This window comes from Pistacia vera, unplaced genomic scaffold, assembly GCF_008641045.1.
Source record: "Pistacia vera cultivar Batoury unplaced genomic scaffold, PisVer_v2 Contig474, whole genome shotgun sequence".
Taxonomy (NCBI): domain Eukaryota; kingdom Viridiplantae; phylum Streptophyta; class Magnoliopsida; order Sapindales; family Anacardiaceae; genus Pistacia; species Pistacia vera.
This window is the reverse complement of record NW_022196306.1, coordinates 302,443-319,172: the sequence shown is the minus strand read 5'-3', so window position 1 is coordinate 319,172 and position 16,730 is coordinate 302,443. Positions and strand designations below refer to the sequence as shown.

General features: G+C 35.3%; 2 pseudogenes; both read left to right on the top strand.

The window, feature by feature from the left end:
• Positions 1-7,497: 7,497 nt before the first annotated feature.
• On the top strand, positions 7,498-15,690 carry LOC116146176 (annotated as a pseudogene).
• On the top strand, positions 10,673-12,229 carry LOC116146177 (annotated as a pseudogene).
• Positions 15,691-16,730: the final 1,040 nt, after the last annotated feature.

Here is a 16,730-nt window from a genome sequence, read left to right as displayed (position 1 = left end):
TTCTAAATCTTTGGTTGTGGGACATCACTACTATGTACTACACGATCAATATATCCTGAGCATGCTTTTCTTAACATCTTTCTAGCCTTCACATTGCTGATTAACATACTAAGCTGGTGACCTTTGCCAAAATTAAACTTATCTCCATCATCAAGATTAAATCTTGCTTTCTTTCTCTGACAGCCAATCTCTACTCCAAAGCTCCCAGGAAATCCATGCCTAAAATAATATCAAAATCAGGCATATCAAACACTATCAAATCCACTGGCAACTCCCTTCCATGGATCACTACGGACTCCCCTGGAAGCATTTCTTGATTTATTACATTAACACCATTTGGTAACTCTATCTTAATGGGACAATCCACTCTAATAGGTTTTAAACCTAATCTCTCTAAAATCCCATGTGTAATGAATGAATGTGTGGCTTTATAATCAATTAATGCATAAAGGGGAACTAAATGAAATAATAACGGACTAGTAACTGCGGATGGGCTAGCTTCAGCTTCACTCTAGGCTACTGTAAACACTCGAGCATTGGTACCTCTAGATGTCTGCATTGTGGGTGCAGGAGGGGCTTTACAATCTTTCATCATATGCCCTGGATGCCGGCATCTATAGCATACATTTTGGCCCAAATCTCTAAGACACTCCCCAGAATGATTTCTTCCACACTTCGGCTTTTTATTCTGCCAATCCCTCATGTTCTTCTTGGGTTGAAACTTTTTCTTATTTCTCACGTCTCTATTAGTGGGGGCATCGGCTCTATCTCTCTGTGGAGCAGGAGGTGGAACACTGGGGGCTATTGCTGATGGAGTTATCGAGGTTAGCTTATTCACAAATATTTCTGCCCGTAAAGCTCATTCCAAAGCTTCATTGTATGTCTGAGGGGGCTGGGCACTAGCCATCATATCTCAGGGCTATTTCTGGTTTCAGCCCATGCACGAACTTATCTCTCCTCAATTCTGGTGTACTCACTACACCTGGTGCAAACCTTGCTAGGGAATTGAATTTCACTGAATATTATTTCACTGAATTAGCCCCCTGTTGCAAACTAATAAACTCCTAAATCTTTTCATGGACTCGATCAACTGTTCTATATTCTGCCTCAAACAATCTTTTGAAATCTCCCTTGGTCATCAAAGTTTTATTATGAGTATCCTCCATCAATTCCCACCATATACGGGCATCACCCCTAAATAAAAAACTGGCATACTGAATCTTCTCCCGGTCTTTCATAGGAAAAAGTGTCGTTGTACACTCCACTGATCTGAACCACTCATCTGCCACTGGTGGGTCCACTGTACCTTAAATTCTGACGGCTGGTGTTGACTACGTAACCCATAAATCGGCTCAATACGATTCTGCACTACTGGGGATACCGGCCTTTCTCTCTCTCCTCTCTAGGGGTTGGTACAATCACCAGGGTCTCAACTTTCTCTGATACGAAGCCTCCCCGATTTTCTGCCAAGACTTGCTGTATAATAATATGAATCCTCGCTTCATCGAGGATAGGGGGAGTAGATTTTGGAGGGTTAGAAGATTCACCGGCGCTCATTTCCTTCCTACTACTGCCTTGGGTTCTACGTCTCATCTACATAAACCAACACTTTTATTCAACTCAATCAACTCATCTACTGCAAGTAAGGAAAGAAATAACTTACAATGGTCGGCTATGGAACATCAACATGGCAGGAGAGGCACACTGTCAAATCCCAAAACCTTTGCTCTGATACCAAAAATCTAATGCTTTCTTTGTACTAGTATACTCGTAAAATAATCACTAAAACTCATTAAAAATATATATAAGAAAATACACACATATATACGAGTAATAAAGTATGGGCCCATATTTAATTTTTCTTTATATACAAATATTTACAAAATGTTTTCAAAAATAGCAACTTGACAGTGTAGCAAACCCTTCCACTACGTGACGTTTCGAGTGGCCGCAACTCACCTATTACCTGCAAAAACATTAAAAACAACGGAGTGAGCACTAAAGGCTCAGTAAGTAAACCCACTATGCTACCCTTCTCTCTCTGTTGCTTAAATTCCAAATTTTCTTTCCTTACATCACATTTCCCGATTATTCTCTATTCTTTCTCTGTTCTTCTCTCTATTCTTTCTCTGTTTTCTAATTTCTCACTACTCATAATAATGAGCATGGTATAATGCATATACATGATGAAAATGCATAAATGCATAGATTATGCATTTTCTTTTATATTTTTCCTATTCTGCTTCTTTTTCTTTATTTCTTTCTATTCTTTCTTTCTAATCTTTCTTTCTTACTATTCTTTCTTTATTTTCTATTCTTTCTTTCTTTTCTATTCTTTCTTTCTTTATTTATATTCGATTCTTTCTTTCTTTATTTTCTATTCTTTCTTTCTTTATTTACATTCTTTCTTTTCTTTCTTTTCTTTCTTTCTATTCTTTCTTTTCTTGTTGATCGGACTCAGTTAAGGCATGGATTTGGAGCATTGGCCGTGTGAGTGAATTCTCTAATTCTAGGTACAGTCCTCATCCACGCACACTTCTAACGGACTGTACAATTCTTCTTTCTGAATTCTGAGGCCGCTTACTAAAGGCGGCGTGCATGTGGGACTATGTCACTCACGGGCTCCCCATCGCAACAACATTCTCTTCTTTTTATCTTTTTACACTTCTTTAACTAAAAACTTCATATTTGAATATCTTATTATTCTCATTTCTTTCTATTTTCTCCTTAAAATATTTTAGGGCTATTTTCATGCTCTTATGAATATGTATGCATGTAGATGGTTTCATGCTTATAATTCTTTCTAAATACAAATGTTTAAATGCAAGGATGCCATGTAGCATAAAAATAAGTTTCTCTCTACCATCTACAAACTCATATCAATTCATAAATGAATAAAACTCTTGCATACAGTGCTCTTGGATATTTCATCAAACATATTGCATGCATAATCAAACTCTAATTTGACTACAATTCTATCTCTTTCTCAAGCCACCCATATTTGGAGTAAAACTCCCTTAAACAATGACCAAACCTGTCCAAAACAATACACTCCTAAAAATTCTACTCAACTCTTTCTAACTTCAACCAAACTTCAATTAATCATCATACAACCAGAATCACTTCTCATGGCTAAATTATATTCATCAATAATCATTAAACTCATCAATAATTCATCAATTTCATCAACAATTCTCAAAATCATAAACATATACATATGTGTAAAATCTCTGCACACTTGATTTCTCAAATCATAACTTGGGTGGGATTTACTTACCTTTGATATGAGCAATCCAACCCCTTTAAGAATCTTCTTTAATCAAACTCTCTTCTTCGTAAATCCTATGAGCACAAACCATTAAAATTCAACACTTTAAAAATGAAAAATCACTTCTTAGTGCAAGGATCTTACCTAAAGTTGCTTGAGATTGAAAATCCACTCAAAAATACCCAAAACCTATGAATTTCCTTTGAAGAAGAATTGAAGAATTTGAGAGAATGCGGAGGTGAAAGTGGCATGCAAATGGGTAAGAGTGACGAGGGTTTCACTCTTCAATTTGATATAACATAAAAATTATATATAGCTTCCCATTTTGCCCTTGCACTTTCTTTAAAATTCCATCTATGTCCCTTAGTCAATTACCATAATGCCCTCATTTTTATTGCATTCTCCATGAAATTCTATCTCCTTTCACTTCCCCACTTTTTCAACTAATTTGGGGTGAAAAGACCATTTTACCCTTAATGCAAGTGTAAGGCATTTTCTTCACATTTTCTCAAAATAACTTTAGCAAAAATCAACTAAAGGTATAAGAGCATAAATTAAATTATGTACCTCCATGTGGGCATTACAATCACACTAACAGAGTATATAATTAAGTAAGTTAAAACGTATAACCTTCCCAAAATAAGCATTTTTATTTGTAATCTATGGTAAGGTTGGATCATAATTGTTTACGAACTGTTTTCATTCAAGTAAAATCTATTTTCTAACATTTCTCATCTACGTTAGTAGAAATATCATCAGAAGAAGACATTTTTCTTATAATACCTACAAGACAAAGACGGTACAGAGTAAAAGACGCAAAAAAAAATAATTAGATTATGATTCGATGATCCAAATGATCAGGTAATATTAACCTCAAACCCTAAACCCTATAATCTCTTACTGTAACTTATGGTGCAACATTGTCGGTGAAACATTTCCTAGAAATGCATCTCGGAATTGCATAATGTAACGTATAGTATTAGTATTAATGGCATAACATATCAATGCCACTATAAATACTCGTCCCCTCTAGTTTCACCATTGCATCTCAATTACATTCACACCATTAAACTCGTTTCTTCTTAGCTCTATGATGGAGCTTCGCTCTCTATCTTCTCCAAGTTGTTCATCCTCCTCAGTAACAATTCCAGTGAAAGAAGCAACGCGGAATTTGATGAATTTTGTCATAATCGGATTAGCGATTTACCAGATGCAAAGACCCCTACCATTCACATCTCTGTACAAGCTTTCTCTTTCTCTGTCTGAAGTTAACATGCTCCATCAACATACTTGATTTATTTTTATTTTTATTTTTATTTTCATTTTATGACAGGGATTAAGATTCTGGTAGATGTGAAGGTATTGGAGGCCAAGTTAATGAAGACGGTAAATTGCATATAAAAAAATATTACTGAGATTTGATTCTAGATTTTCTTAATGAACTATTAGAATGATTAATTATACTGTTTCAGGATTATGCGGAAGTTGAAAGTGGATGGGGTAAGATTGCTTTAGACACTGAAATAGAATTAGAGAGAACTCCAGGAACATGAGCATGCGGAATCCTAGTAGTTGGGAGTTTGAAGATGTTGAATGAACACTGGAGCAATCCTTCCCTTCGATCTTCCTACTTCTTAAGAATGATATTGGCCTCCAATTCTTGCACACACCGCCATGTTTTGATTTTTTAATTCAGGGTGAAGTAGCTAGCTGAGTAACGTTGATTGTAACAGAATTGAGACGACAAATTTTCTCTGTATTTGTTTACAATTTAAAATGATAATCAAAATAAACATACGGTGCCTGTTCAGATTATATGCACAAATATTTCCCTCGTTTACAAGAAAAACTGATAATGATCTAGTATTGGAAATTGGGATTAGTATTGAAATCAGATTCCGGGGTCTTATCGTCTCTGAAAAAATGTCTGTATAATCGTAACAAAGATTTATAGTTAATGGGTTAAAAGATCTAAGTTGGTAAAAAAACAAATATAAGTATTTTTGAATATCGGGATTAATAAAATATAAAAATATCTTAATAAGATCAATAAAATATGAATAAAATTTGGATGAGATCAAAATTATTAATTACTATAAAATATATACATATTTTTAATAATTTCAGTAGGGTCAACTATCCCCACTGAGTATACTTTGGCTACGCCCAAAGAATTCCTGAGATCATCAAGTTCTCCTCAAATGAGGGCATCTAATGAAGCAAGTCAGTCCAAATAAATTTTTTTTTTTTTTTAATTTGTAGTTGATTAGTTGAAACTTCCCCTAATTATTTAATGTAATGGGCTCATGAAAGCTTCATGGGCTTTTGAGTGGGCCATTAACATAGTAGGCCCAAAACTATGCAGTAGCAGCACTAGTGGGACGATAACTGAATGGGTTAATATCACGTGCTATACACGTGCTCAGTCATAAGAAGCATTTAGATGAGAAAACAAAAATAGTAATATTAATTATTTATTTATTTTCTACAAAAATATAAGTAATTTATTGACGAATTTTTCTTTAAATAATAAATTAATAAATACAATGATATTGGGCTTGTAGGATATTCAATAAACTCTGAGATTAGTTGAGGTACGTGTAAACTGGTTTGGACACTACGGTCACTAACAAAAAAAAACATGTATCACTTATTAAAGTTCAAAAATAAGCTTTACACTAACATGGAAATGAATTTAATGCAGTCATGAAGTAGTAGATAATAAAAATCTAGAACACAGATTATAGTCTTAATGACACATTAATTAATTAATTAATTGTATATCCATACAGGGGTGGATCCAGCCTAGTTTGGCCCACCCTCAATTTTTTTTTAAATACTAATATATACAATTTCTAGATTTTGGCCCACCTTAACGAAAATATTAATGGACAAAAATATTAAAGTATAATTAGTTTTTATTTTGGCCCACCCTAACAGAAATTTCTGGATCCGCTACTGTACCCATATATAAATATAATGTCAATTAGAGTATGTCATTTATGCCTAAAGGTACTGGGTCTCTTCCATATCATGAACCATCAACATGTCCACTGCTTATTGCTTAGTCAAAATTAGTCTTAATCATGGAGATAAAACCGCTTTCATTCATTCTCTTGCTCTTGGTCCTCTTACTTTCTGGTAAGAATGAACTAATCTTAATGTCACTTTGGTGAGTATTAATTTATGCATGCATTTCAAATGTTGTTTATACATAACCATTATATATAATAATGATTACACCTGAAGCAGCTGATGAAGAATATTCTGCTTCTTTCGCAAACTCTCTAGAGGGGTCAAGATGTTATAATAAACACCACTACCACCGCCACCACCATCACCACCACCACCACCATCACCACCACCACCATCATCATCATCATCATCATCATCATCATCATCATCATCATGATAAGGTTCTTGCCCCCTCTCCACAATCTGTAGATGGGTCGACTGAGTCTCTTCATGATGATGTGTATTATAAAGCTCCTACCCCCTCTCCACAATCTCCAGAGGGGTCGAATCAGACTCTTCATGATGATGTGTGTTATAAAGCTCCTACCCCATCCGTTGAGCCTCTAGAAGTGAAATTGGAAATTTTAAATATGCCTCGCCCATTCAAAAATTAAGATGAAGTAGCTAGCTAGTTTTGTAACTCATGGAGCAATATCATTGATAATTTGATACACATCTAATTACTTTTGCTTGTTATGTTAATTGTGGTCTTTCCATAATAACATATATATTTCTTGTTATGTTAATTGTGGTCTTTCCATATATATATAATAATAGTAATAATAATAATAATAATAATAATAAATGAATTTAATGCAATTATACTATAGATAATAAAAACAGATTACAGTCTTAATGACTGTCATTACTTACAAGGTAATATTCTTGTGCAGTGACCTTACTTGATGATCTATGGACTAGACAAATATAGTGCCAAATGGACCAATCAAGTTAGGTCCAAATGTGCTTAAATGAAAAATAGAATAAAGAGTATATATTATTATATACACTTCTGAGTTCAGGCAACTGTCACGTTAAAAATTGTGAGAGAAAGTTGTGAAATTAGGTTGTAAATTTATCATTACTCATTTATTTATCCTTTGCAGTTGCACTCAATCCCACAAGACCCACTAAAATTACTAATCGGAGCTTTACTTTCTCACTTACAAAATATTAATTGATCTTGGGAACTTAAAAAATCAGCCAACAAATAAGTTCCCCTCTCCTCTCCTTTTCTCTCGTTGTAGAGAAGAATTTAGTCTTCAAATCAGATGGTGGTGGTTGATCGATCATAAATAAGATCGAAATCCAATGGCGGACGATAAGTACAATTTAAAGAATCTGGCTGTGAAGAGAGTCTCACAGGAGGCTAAAGAGATGCAATCTAATCCATCAGATGATTTCATGAGCCTTCCATTCGAGGTTTGTATGACTATTTCGTATAAGTTTTATATATTTTCAATAATTTTTTAAAATTTTCTTGGTTTTTGAAAATAATTAGCAAAGAGATCTATTTGTTCAGTTTCAATGGCTTGTATGGATTACTTAATTTTGTTGTTTATTTCAAATATTTATAGATTTATTAAATAGATTTGGATTTTTTGGAAATGTGTTTTTGTTGCTGTTTTGATTATTGTTGAATTGAAAAATTGGAGTCTTTCATGCATAATTTATTTATGAAAAATTCTACGGACACTGATGCTTTGCACCGAATCTTTACACCGAATGACGTGTCCACTTAATCAGACAAGCTACATATTATGTTAACAAATATTCAGCGAATGAACGGTCGTCCATCAAATATGGACAACTGTCCATTGTTATTGGACGGTCATTCATTTGAAATGGACTCTCGTCCATATTATATGGACGGTCATCCACCTAGAATGGACGCCGGTTCATAGTTTAAACTAAAAAAAATTGGCCTAAATTGTTTATGGACGCCCGTCCTCATAAGAGAACGGGCGTCCACACTGTAAAGTTTAAAAAAACAATTAAAAAAAAATTATGGACGCTCATCCATTATTCAGTGGATGGGCATCCGTCACTGCTTAAATTGACTAAGAATCTTCTTAAATGGTCATTGCATAAACATGTTTGCTTAGTTTGTAATCTGCTTATGACCCACGTTATTTGGAATCTGCTTATGACCCACGTTATTTGTAATCTGCTTATGACCCACGTTATTTGGAATCTGCTTATGACCCACCTACTAAATGGACTATAGAATCTGCACTGGAATTAATCAATTTCCATCTTTCTTCTAACCATTTTCATTAATTTTGCTGCAATTACATATCCAATCATGTTTATCCTATGTATATATAACATACATGGCGATAAAATTTGCAGCATGAACTTTTTAGTACACATGAGACTGCCAGTGAGAGTATCTTGTAACAACTGAGCAATCCTTATATACAGTTTTGAGCTACTTTTGAAAATCAAGAAGCTCAAAAATCATTGATCCAGTTGAGGCTGTGGACATAAGTTATGAGCCATATGGAGCTGATGTTGCTATCTTTCGTGATCCAAAAGTGTCATGATTGCCAGCAGGTTTGTTGGCCAATCGACGTTTGTAGCATTTGAGAATAGATGCAAAATTCTCTTTTCCCTTTGGGAAAGCCACATCACCAGCAGCAGTGCCTGTTCATCCCTTTCGACAAGATATAGCAGTCGCTACATCCTTAATGATGTCTAGAAGCATCACTGCAGTTGTACATTTCCCTATTCTTGGTTTTGTAGTAGGGGGCAACATGTTTGTTCAGTTTGGAACAAAAGGGCTCTCATCCCTCATTGCAATGCAGATCCTCTTGAGGTACCCTATTTTAATCAGTTTTGCTTGCTTTTGAGTAATGCCAAGTTCATTATTTTTTTTAAAAAAAAAAATTGGACGCAAATGGACACCCGTCCATACAATATGAACGAGAGTCCATTAAATATGGGCGGGCATCCAAAAATATTGGACAGCCATTCATTCACGAAAGACTCCAGCGTGGTCGCGTCTGACTGGTTGCCATGTCCTTCGGTACAAAAATTTGGTGTAAAATTTCGGTGTCCGTAGCATTACTCTTAATTATGAGTGATTTATTCTTTATTGCTCAAAAGCAAGCAAAACTGATTAAAACAGAGTACCTCAAGAGGATCTGCACTGCAATGAGGGATGAGAGCTCGTTTGTTCCAAACTGAACAAACATGTTGCCCCCTACTGCAAAACCAAGAAAAGGGAAATGCACAACTACAGCGATGCTTCTAGACATCAGTAAGGACGTAGAGACTGCTATATCTTGTCGAAAGGGATGAACAGGCACTGCTGCTGGTGATGTGGCTTTCCCAGAGGGAAAAGAGAATCTGGCATCTATTCTCAAACGCCACAAACATCAATTGGCCAACAAACCTGCTGGCAATCATGACACTTATGGGTCACGAAAGGTAGCAACATCAGCTCCATATTTCTCATAACTTATGTCCACAGCCTCAACTGGATCAATGATTTTTGAGCTTCTTGATTCTCAAAAGTAGCTCAAAACTGTATATGAGGATTGCTCAGTTGTTACAAAACACTCTCACTAGCAGTCTCATGTGTATTAAAAAGTTCATGCTGCAAATTTTATCGCCATGTATGTTATATATACATAGGATAAACATGATTGGATACGTAATTGTAGCAGAATTAATGAAAATGGTTAGAAGAAAGATGGAAATTGATTAATTGCAGTGCAGATTCTATAGTCCATTTAGTAGGTGGGTCATAAGCAGATTCCAAATAACGTGGGTCATAAGCAGATTCCAAATAACGTGGGTCATAAGCAGATTCCAAATAACGTGGGTCATAAGCAGATTACAAACTGAGCAAAAATGTTTATGCAATGACCATTTAAGAAGATTCTTAGTCCATTTAAGCAGCGAGGGACACCCATCCACTGAATAATGGATGGGCGTCCATAAATTTTTTTTAATTGTTTTTTTAAACTTTACAGTGTAGACGCCCGTCCTCATAAGAGGACGGGCATCCATAGACAATTTAGGCCAATTTTTTTTAGTTTAAACTATGAACGGGTGCCCATTCTAGGTGGACGACTGTCCATATAATATAAACGGGAGTCCATTTCAAATGAACGAACGTCCTATAACAATGGACGGTCGTCCATATTTGATGGATGGCCGTTCATTCGCGAAATATTTGTTAACATAATACGTGGCTTGTCTGATTCAGTGGATACATCGTTCGGTGTAAAAATTCAATGCAAAGCGTCGGTGTCCGTAGCATTTTTCTTAAAAATATGCGTAATTTGATTGGTGAAGTTTTCTTTTGAAAGGGAGTCTTGCCTTTCAATTTTGGTTGTTTCTGTGCTTTATGCAAGGTTTTGGTGTTGTTAAGCTGTGCTAATTACCTTTTATATGCTTTTTGGTTTTCAGCCTAATGGGCGCTTTGAAACCCAGACTAAGATATGCTTAAGCATTTCAAATCACCATCCAAAGCACTGGCAACCATCATGAAGTGGTAAATTTTATTTTTCTTGGCTTTTTGTGGATGTGATTTTGAGTGGTCTTCTCGAAGATCCATTCTGTGTACAATATCATGAAGTTGGATCTATTGTCAAAGTTTTATATCTTTGAGTATATATCTTTTGAAAAGCAGTATAAACAATTGAAAGCAGTTCAAGCAATAGTGTTTCCCTTAGCAACTATTTTGAATAAAGATATATCTGTGCTTCTTGTATCTTATACAGCTTACATTTGAAGTAGCTTAGCAAATACCACTTTCTCTAAAGGCTTGTGAAGTTATGTAGCATTCATTTTATAAGTGGCGCTCATTTTCATGCAGTCAATCATTTAGCTTGATATATTCGGACTGTAGACCATTGTTAGCCTGAATAGAATTTTGTTTAAAAAACCATTGAATATTGCTGCTTCTTTAGAAACAATTCTTAGCAGATTGGTTAGATATCTGCCTCAAATTTTTCAACTTGGCATATGCACACACATCTGTTTATTCTTAATTTTTGCTCTGGGCTAAAGAAATTGTCTTTTTGCAGTGCGTACTGCCCTTGTAGCACTAATTGCATTCATTCCTACCAACCCAAATGGTGCATGGGGATCACTACCTCATAAGAAGGAAGAGAGGTGTGTTTTGGCTATCAAATCTCGTGAAGCTGCCCAAGATTTGGGACTCCTGAACGTCAGAAGCTCATTGATGAGGTATGTTTTAGCTAAATCTGTCTTGTGTGTTTTTTTACATTATGCATGATTTGGTCTAATTAACTTTTGGATGACAGATCCATGAATATATGTTAAGCAACGCACCCCCTGTTCCTCAACTCAGCCCTCTACACTGCTCTGAAGAACACCCTAGCAACAGGGAGGGTGAGGCCCAAGAAAATTCCCAAGATGCTGGGGGTATGCCCTCCCAGCAAGGGCTTCCAAATCCTGCTGTGGGTGAAAGGATTACTGAAGAAATTCAGGACGTTCCTGCCGATGCTAATCCCAGCCCGACAGTAGCTAGAGCATTACAAGAGGCTCCTGCCCATGCTAATCCCAGCCCTTCAGGAGTTAGAGCATCAGGAGAGATTTATGCTAGAGGCTCAAGTGATCATCCTCTGCCGCCAAGGGCAGAGATGAGGGTTCAAAAACCTGTTGATGATCGCCTGTTAACGTGGGCTGCTGGTGGACTTACTGTTGCAATTTTGGTTCTTTTGCTGAAGAAGTTTATGAAATCCAGTGGTCATGGTGCTGTCTTCATGGATGGATTATAGATATGCGAATGGTTTTAGCAGGCTTGACTGTTTGAATTGGCATCAGTAGTTAAAAATGGGCTAAAATATTAATCACAATTTTCCATTGGATTGGTTAGTATTGTATATGAATATGATCCTTGATATATTCATCTTTATACATCCCAATGATTGTAAGTATTAAGTAATGATTATTATAATACAGTATAATTATTATCAACTCAGTTTCATTTACAATTGTAATCATTATTATAATACAGTGTATCCTTTCTTATTTTGACTCCTTTATGGCACCGAAATTGTAATGCACTCAATTTCTAGTTTTAAATAGTTGAAATTATTATGGAGAATTTTTTTAAAATTTAGTGATAAAAAAATTACCAAACTACTTAATATTATTTAAACTGAAAAAAAAAAAGTTTCCGGATCAAATAATAAACATTCTTAGAAAATATACCAAACAATTATTCTGTCTTAAAATTTTTTTTTTAAAAATATACTAAACAGCTGCTCGGTTTTTTTTCTAACTTTGATATAATTTTTAGATATTTTACCAAACACATTTTTATATTCAAATCCAATTCGATTTGATTTTACTGAACTCAACTTAAAACACTTTTTCACATTTAACATTTTTTAAAAAGGTGTAACAAACAAGCCTTAGAATTTGTTCACTAAATCATTGCTTTCACATTGGAAACATTAGCGTCCCGTGTTGGCAGTACTAGAGAGTTGTGTAGAATTCAATGAATTTTGGGACGCCTTTGGAGAGAATGATAGAATTATTTCAGTTGGGGGCCAAAGCTCTTGTTTGTGACCGGTTGCCTTTAAATTGAATGTCCCCACTTATTTTTCTTAGTTTACTTTGTGAAGACAATCTTTCACAAAATGACAAAGAAAAAGAAAAAAAACTAAACTATTTGTAAGGAAAGAAAAAATGCTATCTTTCATTCAAAAAAATGGCTAACCACCACTTGTGGAACACGTCCCGCCTACAATAATGTTTATAGTCGTGTTTTGATTCAATTGTATATGATTTCCGTTTTTGTTTAATCACAACTACAAAATTGAAAATTCAAACTTCATTATTTTATTTAGTCTTGAAATCTTAATGAGTTTTTAATTAATAGCATGAACCACATTTGATATTTCTTTGTTTAATTTGTCAATATATATTTACATTACAACATTTAGAAACCCTTCAATTATGTAGGATTGACAAATTCCTTCTTTTTATTCATACAAGATATATATTATTAAGATATGAATTGACATATGGTTCCCTTTTTTCTCTGTCTTTTAATAAAAGACGAGACTATTTACATTTTCGTAATTTAAACNGAAGCCATATAAATGTACTACCTGTGGTGGGCAAGGGCAAGTTGTCTCATCAGCAAGGACTCCTTTAGGTGTCTTCCAGCAGGTAATGACCAGCTCTTCTTGTAATGGGACTGGGGAAGTGTTACTCCATGCAACACATGTTCCGGGGATGGATGTGTGAGGAGAACAAAATGGATCAGTCTAAAAGTTTTAGTTGGTGTGGACACTGGTAGCCGTTTAAGTGTGCGCGGCGAAGAAAATGCTGGAAGAAGAGGTGGATCTCCTGGTGATCTATTTGTCGTTATTGATGTTACCCCAGACCCTGTAATAGAACGTGATGACACCAACATTTTGTACACCTGCAAAGTTTCATACATAGATGCAATTTTGGAGACTACAATCAAGGTCCCGACGGTGGATTGCATGTTTGATTTGAAGATCCCAGCTGGGACACAGCCAAACACAACATTTGTAATGGCAAGGAAAGGGGTATCAGTACTAAATAAAAGCAACACGAGAAGAGATCAGTTGGTACTCATGCAAGTTGAAATCCCAAAAAGATTGAGCAGCGAAGAGAGAAAGCTTATTGAGGAGCTTGCAGATCTAAGCAAGGGAAAGACAGCGAACAGGAGATAGTTGCATGTGCATTTTTGTATTTTCATTTTAAATTTTCTTATCCTGGAAATCATATTCCTGGTTTGATAGATGATACTTGGTGAAATCTCTATTGAGCTGTGGAAGGGTTAACCAGTTCTCAGTAGTAGGTAAAATTATATTTTAATATTTTGTCCCACAAAAGAAAGATATGTTTAGGGAAATTAGAAGGTGAAATGGGAGATACATCCCTCTTCAATTTTGTTTTTATATTTGTTGTCAAAGACAACATAGTAAGCACAAGCATCTACCTAATGGAGCTGTTGTAGTGATAATGTGCTTTATGCAAGTTTTGGTGTTGTTAAGGTTATGGTTTTTGTTCACAGGAGAATATATTTGAATGGCAATTCGCCATCAGGGGTCCGTGTGATACTGAATCTGAAGGTGGAATCTATCATGGACGGATTCAGTTGCCGGCTGAATATCCATTTAAGCCCCCATCATTTATGCTGTTGACTGTACAGATATTGCCCTCTTAAAAGCATTGCTCCTCATCTCTGGTTATTATGTGCTAATTGCCTTTATATGCTTTTGGTTTTCAGCCTAATGGGCGCTGTGAAACCCAGACTAAGATATGCTTAAGCATTTCAAATTACCATCCAAAGCACTGGCAACCATCATGAAGTGGTAAATTTTATTCTTCTGGCTTTTTGTGGATATGATTTGAGTGGTCTTCCGAAGATCCATTCTGTGTACAATATCATGAAGTTGGGTCTATTGTTAAGTTTTATATCTTTTGAAAAGCAGTATAAACAATTGAAAGCAGTTCAAGCAATAGTGTTTCCTTTTGCAACTATTTGAGTAAAGATGTATCGTGCTTTTGTATCTTTACAATCTTACATTTAAAGTGCTTAGCAAATACCACTTTCTCTAAAGGCTTGTGATGTAGCATTCTTTATTAGTGGGTGCTATCTCTTGTAGTCAACATTTAGTGATATATCAGGACTGTCGACCATTGTTAGCCTGCATAGAATTTTGTTTAGTTCTGGCAATGCTTCGCAGATGGTTAGATATCTGCCTCATATTGGAATGAATTTGGTTTGCTTGAACCTATGCTGCAAAGTCTATTTTCCAAAATGCTGAATGATTTTTCAACTTGGCATATGCACAAACATCTGTTTATTCTAATTTTTGCCTTTTTGCAGTGCGTACTGCCCTTGTAGCACTAATTGCATTCATGTCTACCAACCCAAATGGTGCATGGGGCCACTAGATTATAAGGAAGAAGAGAGGTGTGTTTTGCTATCAAATCTCGAGAAGCTGCCCAAAGATTTGGGACTCCTGAACGTCAGAAGCTCATTGATGAGGTAGTTTTAGCCAAATCTTTCTTGGTGTTTTTAACATTATGCATGCTTTGGTCTAATTAACTTTTGGAGACAGATTCATGAATATATGTTAAGCAAGGCACCCCCTGTTCCTCAACTCAGCCTTTAGAGTGCTCTGAAGAACACCCTGGCAACAGGAGGGTGAGGCCGAAGAAAGTTCCAAGATGCGGGGGTATGCCCTCCCAGGAAGGGCTTCCAAATCCTGTGTGGGTGAAAGGATTACTGAAGAAATTCAGAAGGTTCCTGCCGATGCTAATCGCAGCCCGACAGTCGCTAGAGCATATCACAAGAGGCTCCTGCCAATGCTAATCCCAGCCCTTCGGAGTTAGAGCATCAAGATAGATTTATGCTTGAGGCTCAAGTGATCATCTTCTGCCGCCAAGGGCAGAGATGAGGGTTCAAAACCTGTGATGATCGCCTGTTCACGTGGGCTGGGTGGACGTACGACTGCAATTTTGGCCTCTTTGCTGAAGAAGTTTATGAAATACAGTGGCCTGGTGCTGTCTTCATGGATGGATCATAGAAGATATGTGAATGGTTTTAATAGGCTTGACCGTTTGAATTGGCATCGGTAGTTAATAATGGGCTAAAATATTATCACAATTTTCCATTGGATCGGTTAGTATTGTATATGAATATTATAATACAATTATCAACTCATTTTCATTTTCAATTGTAATCATTATTATAATACAGTTATCAACTCATTTTCATTTTCAATTGTAATCATTATTATAATAGTATCATTTCTTATTCAGATACGATGTATGACTCCTTTATGGCACCGATATTGTAATGTTCTCAATTTCTAGTTTTTAAATTATGTATCAGTAAGAAGTTGAAATTATTATTATTATGGAGAATTTTTTTAAAATCTAATGATAAAAAAATTAGCAAACTATTTAATATTATTTAAATTGGAAAAACAAAAGTTTCAAAATCAAATAATAAACATTCTTAGAAAATGTATCAAAGAATTATTCTGTATTAAAAATATATTTTAAAAAATTTACTAAACAATTATTCGGCTTTTTATTTAACTCTGATGTAATTTTTAAATATTTTATCAAAGACATTTTCAAATTCAAATCCAATTCGATTTGATTCAACTGAACTCAACTTAAAACACTTTATCACAATAACATTTTTTAAAAAGTGTAACAAACAAGCCTTAGTATTTGTTCACTAAATCATTGCTTTCACATTGGAAACATTGGCGTGCTGCGTTGGAAGTACTAGAGAGTTGTGTTGTATTCAATGAATTTTGGGGAGCCTTTGGAGAGAATGATAGAATTATTTCAGTTGGGGCCCAAAGCTCTTGTTTGTGAATGGTTGCCTTTAAATTGAATGTCCCCACTTGTTTTTTTTAGTTTACTTTGTGAAGACAAACTTTCATAAAATGACAAAGAAAAA